The 7602-nt window shown below is 36.0% G+C and overlaps 1 long non-coding RNA gene across 1 annotated transcript; it reads left to right on the top strand.

The window, feature by feature from the left end:
• Nucleotides 1-2813: 2813 nt before the first annotated feature.
• Nucleotides 2814-6969, top strand: LOC141520345 (uncharacterized). The gene is made up of 3 exons (XR_012477589.1): nt 2814-2864; nt 6117-6271; nt 6880-6969. It is a non-coding gene; the product is annotated as an uncharacterized LOC141520345 (long non-coding RNA).
• Nucleotides 6970-7602: the final 633 nt, after the last annotated feature.

The following is a 7602-nucleotide window of genomic DNA, read 5'->3' as shown; positions in this document are numbered from 1 at the left end:
CAGGACTTGACATTTATTGGATAAGAGAAGTGCAGAAGAGCAAAGAATGGTTTTATACTTCTTTGTATTCCCTACAGGACTTATTTCTTTGCATAGAGTACTTGGTGCACTCAATCAATTAGTTATTGATTTATTAAGTGCATAAGTCATCATTGTGCAGTCTTCACAATGGAAATAATAAACAATATCTTTCTTTCTCCAAAGCCAGAATTGGAAGATCATAAGGGAAGAGTGGGAAAGGACCTAAGAGGCCATCTAGACTGACTCCCTCTTTTCACAGCTTAAGGAAACCTTGAGATTGAGGGGATCAGGAATAGTCTTGTGTGTAACACCTGATTGCAAAGTGCTTTAAACGGTAAATTAAGGATTTTGCATTGTAATCCTAAAAACAGTAAACAACCATTGAAAATATTTGAGTCTGTGTATGAGAAGTGACATAGCTATATCTGTGTTTCAGGAATATCAGTTTGGCAAGTTAATATGTATTGTTAAAATAGAGGAAAGAATAGAAATAAAAATAAAATAGAGGAAAGAGATAAGAGGTAGCAAGACCAATGAGAAGGCTAGCCATAACTAGAATAGTGACTGCTTGAGTGTAGAAAAAGGGACAGAATCCAGACTTAATTGTCAAGGTAGGATCAACAAGATATGGGAAGTGATTGGATAAGAGTATTGAGAAAGATAGAAAGGTCAAGGATCATGATAAAAATGCAAACCACAGTGTCTGGAAGGATGGAAGTACCATGAACAGGAATTGGGAAATTTGGAATAGGAATAGATTTTGGGGGCCAATGTAAATTTCATTTTTTACATACTGTGGATTTGTCTCGGGGACATTATAGGACTAGAGTTCAAGAGAAAGAGTAGACTAGATTTAAAGGTATTAGAGATGAAAATGACCTACTGGAGTTTATGAGGTGATAGAGGGAGAACATTAACCTCCTTTAGCATTGCTAAAGTATTCAGGGATATGTAGGATGTGCCAGCACACTCTTATGGGAGAGAATATAAAAAGAGAGGGAGAGAGAAGACTCAGAATCTGGCTTTGGGTCAAGGAGGAGCTGTCAGACAAGAGGGAGCATAAGCATTCAAGATTAGTGCTAAGTAAAACAAAGGACACAAAAGTACTCTTTGGTGTCCAGAACAGTGTGATTGACAATGTCAGAAGCTGTTGCATGGACATTTAGATATCACAGTATTCATCATGGGTACCCCATGATGGACATAAGTTATAGTCTAAACTAAAGAGGCAACATGCTATATAGTAAAATACATGTATGTTAGGCTTCTAGGTATCTGGTTCCTTTCCCTTATCTACGACTCTTCTGTCTTACTGATATTTCAGCTTTCAAAAGACTGTTTGTATGGGGTTCACAGTAAGATGAATGTGTTATGAACTCATATAGAAACATTGAAAAGCTGTTTTAAACTCCTCCTCCCCACCCCCATGGAACAAAAGCATGGAGAAGACAGTTTCCTACCTAACCTGATAAATAATATTCAGCTGGTTGTCTCTTATAATGCTCTTTATTTCTCATCCTGAAAATCTCATATTTCTGAATTAATATATAATATTTACTGCATTATATTTATTGATGCCAACTAGGTGGCATGGTGAATGGAATGCTAGATTTGGAAACAGGAGGACTTGGATTCAAATCTATCCTCAGACACTTAGTAGTTGTGTGACCCTGGACAAGGCGCTTAAATTCTATCTGCCTTGGGTAACTGTATTTGTAGGTGGAGGATAATAATAGCACTCACATTATAGGATAATAATGATTATTATTATTCTGCCAAGCCATCATGTTCCTATCATCTTAGTTTGCAAAGCTCTTTTGCAAGGGAAATAGCAAAATAGTTATTTACGTTGAATAGATGAGGAAACTAAGGCATACAGAGGTTGAGTTTTTCAAGGCCAAGTAACTGAAGAAGACAAGCTAAGACTTAAATCCAGATTTTTCTATTTCCAGATCCAGTTCTCTTCACTTTAATTTTCTATAGATAAATTAATTTCCCCCTTTAACTTAAATGTGCATTTGCAATTTGAAAATCAAATTGGGAATTTATGATGAGGAGCAAATATTTGGGGATTGCTGACTAATTTTTCCTTTCCCTGGATTTCAGAAGCAGGCAGGCAGGGCAGTTGACCAATTGATTAGGAGGAACAGAGCTCTTCAGTTTCTGAGAATTTGGGGTAAGAGGATTAGACTGCCAAGGTGATTGGATTGCATTTGTAATGAGTAGAGCTGCCAGCATTTGTTTGTTGTAATTAGGGACAGCTGCAATGCTTATTTAGAAGGAGTGCTCCTAGGTCCCTCTCTGCTTCTTCAGGTAACAGATTTGGATGGGGCCATCAGGTCACATCTTCCCTTCTCAGACACACACAGGGCAATGTTAGAGTGACTGTTGAGAGTGTTATCAATCCAGACAGTGCCCTAGCTTTGACACTGCCTTATTGATTGAGATGCAGGAGTTGCATGTTTTATGCAAGTTGTCTCTGACTTAGACAAGAAAGGGGGTGGTAGGATGGGGGAGTGGGAATCATTTAAATGACTAGAATGTTCAGAGCAGAAAAATAACTTTGGGGGAAAAAGGTGCCAGGCAAACCTCTATTGGGAGCAGAATTCCTTTATTAATTTACTAAAAACCTGCCCCCTTACTCATGATGTACCGGCTAGAAAAGTGGGCTTATTTAAAGGGCAAATGATCACCCTCTCATCCAACCTATTCTGTTCTTTTGCTTTGTTGTTTCTTTATAACATTTAGCAGCCTACCTGATCTTCACCATTTTCCCTATACAGGAAGAGAAGATAACAGGGAGGTACACAAGGGATGGAAATGGACAGGAGACTCTGGATGGGGTAAGATCCCTGAGAAAGGAATCATCTCCTAATTTAATTTCTAATATGGACTATATCATCATAGGTCTAAATTTGTATGGGACTTTAGAGAATATCTAGTCCAATTCCCACACTTTACAGAAACTGAGGCCAAGAGAGGTTAAGTGACTTGTCCAAGGATACAGGTAGAAAGTGTGGGAGACAAATGTTGAATCCAGGTCCTTGGACTCCAAAGCCAGTGTTAGTTACTCAAATAACCATCACTGTCTTTTTTTCTCACCTCCAGGGGTTGAATGGAACTCTCATTTATATTAAAATGACCTGTATTCTTTCTTTTGGAACCATCCCAAAGAATGTTAGTTTACCACAAAGGAAGAATTCCTATCCTTTAACCATAGGTGATGAATAGCATCCTATCTTTTGGTGCGTTTAAATTATGTTCTTCCTTTAATCTCCCCCTAATTATCCCCTACCCAATAATCTACCAGTTTTGTTTTTTGAACTGATCATGGAAATATATTTTGATAGTTTTTGCTAAAAATGTCAACTGGCCTATCTTACATATCCAAGGAAGCAAGGTAGGTAGAAGCAAAAGTACTGGAGACTGGAAAACTTACCTTTCTGTGTTTAAATCCTGCCTCAGACACTTTCTGACTGTGTGACCCCGGGGAAGTCAATTAACCCTATTTGCCTCAGTTTCCCCATCTGTAAAATGATCTGGAGAAGGAAATGGCAAACCATACCAGTATACTTGCTAAGAAAATCCCCAAATGCGGTCCTTGAAGAGTCACACACAACTGAAAAATGACTGAACAGCAACAATTATCCAAGAGAATGGTAGAACTATTTGGTTACTGCCACTTTGACTTGGATTCCACCTTGACAGAGATAGAAGATTTCTACTTCAATTACTGATCTTGTCTGGTTCAAAGTATTAGGGACATGGAATGTAATGGTACAGAATTTTAATGACTTTTTTCTCTAAGAAGTACTAATTTTATTCCCCTTGTAGTGAAAGAAGGTCCAGAGAAATAATGTAATTGGTGGTATCTTAGAGTCCTTAAGTTTCCTCATACTATGAAAAGCTATCTTACCATCATCAAAAGAAGCCAGCATAATTAGAGAAATGGCAAAATGTTGCAGCCACCATCATGTATTAAAGTAAGGACTTCTTTTTTTGCTTAGCTCAGAAAAATGTCAAGAGAATCTGTGAATGATTATGAAGAAGTCAGGTATATGATCATGGCATTTCATAGACTCATAGAGCCTTAGTGTTGAATAGGATATTAAATGTCATTTAAGACAAATTCCTGCTAAGCAATCAGTTCTTTCTGTAATGCCCCTAACAAGTGGCTACTCAGGCTCCACTTGATGATCTCTCATCTGAGGACCTCACCAACTCCTTAGGCAACCTGTTTTTTACTTTGGACAGTTCTAATCCTTTTGGGAGTTTTCTCCTTTTGCTGAGTATAAATTTGCCTCTATGTAACTTTTTTTACCCTCTAGATTTAGGCAGAAAAATTTCATCCTTTTCTCATATGATTGCCCTTTTAATAAGTGAGGACAACTATTCCATTCCTTATAAATCATATCCCCCCCCCCCCCACCTCACTGCAGGCTAGATATTCCCAGAACTGATTCTCATATGGGATTTCCCTGCCCCAATTCTACTGGTATTGATATGCTAGAAGATGGATCAGTGTAATAAATGAGGGAAATTTGAGAATAAATTTATCTAGTAAGAATAAATGTAAATTCAATTAAAAAAACTTCTCAAGAATGGGAAAGACATGGCTAAAGAAAAATCCAAGTGAAAAACACCTGGGATTTTAATTGTAATGCAAATTCAATCATCTCATAAATGTTATATGTCAGTCAAAGATGAAAATTGAGGCTGTATTGATGGATGGTATGGTACTGAGCAGGAGGAAGTTTATTGCATTTTTTGGATTTTTCTTACCCTTTTTAACTTATATATTATTCTATTTCACAGATATAAGAAGACCTCTTACAATAAACATTAAAATAAATCTTGTGTAATTTGTTCTTTATGATTTAAATTCTCAACCCTGAAGTATACTTTTAAGGGCAAAGAGATTCCTAATGTAAGGAGTAGAGAGAAACTTCCCCAGTTAATATATTTTTCTTTCAATTCTTAGTAAATCAGTTTATATATGTCTACTGATGCCTATTCATCACATACGACATATCAGGCACAGCAGTAAGCACTCTGGATACCAAGAAAGGCAAAAAACAGTCTATTTTCAAGGAGCTCAGAGTTTAAAATGGGAGACACCATGAAAACAGCTTTGTATAAACAAGCTATGTACAGGATAAGTTGCAGATAATAAAAGGAAGGCACTAACTTTAAATGTGGTCAGAAAAAGGCTTTTTCCAAGAAGATGGAACTTTAGCTGAGACTCCACAGAAGAAAAAGAAACCAAGAGGCAGTGAAAGAGGGAGAGTAATCAAGAGGAAAGTTGGTCAGATTTGTGCTTTAGAAAGATTAATTTATCAGCTGAGTGGGGGATGGACTGGAATGGGGAGAGATTTCTCTTATTCTGTATACAGCTCACATTTCCTTAAAAAAATGATCTGAAAATCAATCATTAAGAATGTATTAAATCCATATTATGTGTTAGGCTTTGGGCTAAGTGCTGTGTATAGGAAGATAAAAATGAAAATTTCTCTCCTTAAGGAGTTTATATTCTATTGAAGGAAGTACGGTATAAATACACACACACAAATATATTTATACACATCTATATTTATACACACATACATACATACAGAGTTTAACATATTTAGGAGGGAGAGAGCCTAGTAATTGGGGCAATCAAGAATGGCTTCATGTGGAATGTGCTGTCTGAAGAGTATTCTGAAGAAAATTAGGGATTCCAAGAAAATGAGGTGAGGAGGTAGTGCATTCCAGGAATGTGGAACAACTAGGGAAAAGGTTTACTGTATGTCAATATGGCTGGATTGCCCAGGGCATGAGAAAATAATGTGCAAGAAACTTGGAAAAGAAGGAGGGTTTGTGAAGCACTTTAAATGGCAAATAGAGGGAATTATGTTTGATCTTAGAAGTAACAGCAGGCTACTGCTATTTTTTTCAAAGATTTTATTCATTTTGAGTTTTACAATTTTTCCCTTGTCTTGCTTCCTTCCCAACCCCACTACTATCTTTTGAATAGAGAGGAGACATGATCAGATTTGTGGAAAAGCACAACATGGAAACTTTCTCTAACCCCTTCCTTCCATATGCATTACTAGGTACAAGGGAAAACATGAATAATGAATTTGTAAGATTTGGAATTGGATGTCTGGACTCTACTCAGAGTTGATTAACATTTTTATCTAATTCATAAAGGATGAGGCTGATCCACTTAGTTATTCATTGGAAGTTTCTTCATATAATAGTTCCTCATGTGAGTATAGTCTATTATATATATACATTATATATATATATATATATACACATATGTATAACTACTTGCACATATATCCATGTGCAGTAGTCTTACTATTTTATAAAAATTAGGATAATGCAAACATATATTTTCATCCTTTGTCAATGTATTGATTGGTTTAATTCCTTTTTTGTCTCTTACTCTATTTCTTTACTTTAAAATATTATTTAATAATTTTTATGTCTTTCTGGTAATGGGAAGAGGGGAAGGTAATGGGAAAATTCAGGTGATATGGACAACAAAAAAGGCCTGATAATGATACATAAGTACATCTATCTATATAGCACCCCCTTTTTTGAGTCATTCTCCCTTAACAATTAAAGGGCAAATTCTAAGACAGATAATCTAGAATCAAGGTATTCTGGGTGCAGTACTCCTATATAAGCCCCTACTAATGTGCTGGTGATCATTGCAGAAACATGACAAGTTTAGCATTCCACATAAGACATTATTCATGGATGTATTCATAAATGTGTGCTTACAGATATATTTATGTTTGCAGCAATTCAGGAAATTTTTGCTTGACTGCATAACTGTTAAAATAATGTTTTCCTTTTTTTAAACAGGAGGAGAGATAGGAACAAGAGAAAAGAGATCCCAGTTAATTTTTTAATTATTAAAATAGATGGAGGAGGTATCATAAATGAGAAATATTTAATGCACTTTCAGGTGAGGTCACTGTATTGTTAGTGTTACTTATCTGTTTTACTTTATTATAGGAAATCTCTCATCAAGTAGGAGTAATGAGTAAATATATGCAATATAAAAACAAAGCACATCACTAAAACTTTTTTTAAAATGCCTCAGTAGTTTCTTGTTCACCACTGAGAATATTTTAAATTGAGATGGTCAAAGACCATATCTGTTGTTTGATGATTGCCATCATCTTCTACATAAAGTGCTATTTAAAAAATCCCCTTATTCACCTGGGCCTATGGGGCTGATAAGAACTCTTTTCATAGATTTTGGCCCTGCAGTGCTATAGAGTTAAATTTTAATTTTGGTTTCTGACTCCATGATCTCATGTGGTATAGATCTTGAAAACAGGAAAAATGGATAGAATTGCACAACTATTATGAGGAAACAAGACTCCTTTCTATACATAAAGAAAAGGCAACATCTTCATCTTTGGGTTGCTATGAAATTGAAGGGCCTACATCCCATATGTTAGAGCCTACACTGATAGGAATCAGCAATGGTCTTAAAACTAGAAACTCCCTTGCAGGATTAGAGGAACATTAGAGACTGGAAGCACTTTGGGAGCTCTTAGAAATCATTTTTCTTTCCAT

This window comes from Macrotis lagotis, chromosome 4 (genome assembly GCF_037893015.1).
Source record: "Macrotis lagotis isolate mMagLag1 chromosome 4, bilby.v1.9.chrom.fasta, whole genome shotgun sequence".
NCBI classification, from domain to species: Eukaryota; Metazoa; Chordata; class Mammalia; order Peramelemorphia; family Peramelidae; genus Macrotis; species Macrotis lagotis.
The sequence above is the reverse complement of the archived record's forward strand: the minus strand, read 5'-3'. Positions and strand labels throughout refer to the sequence as shown.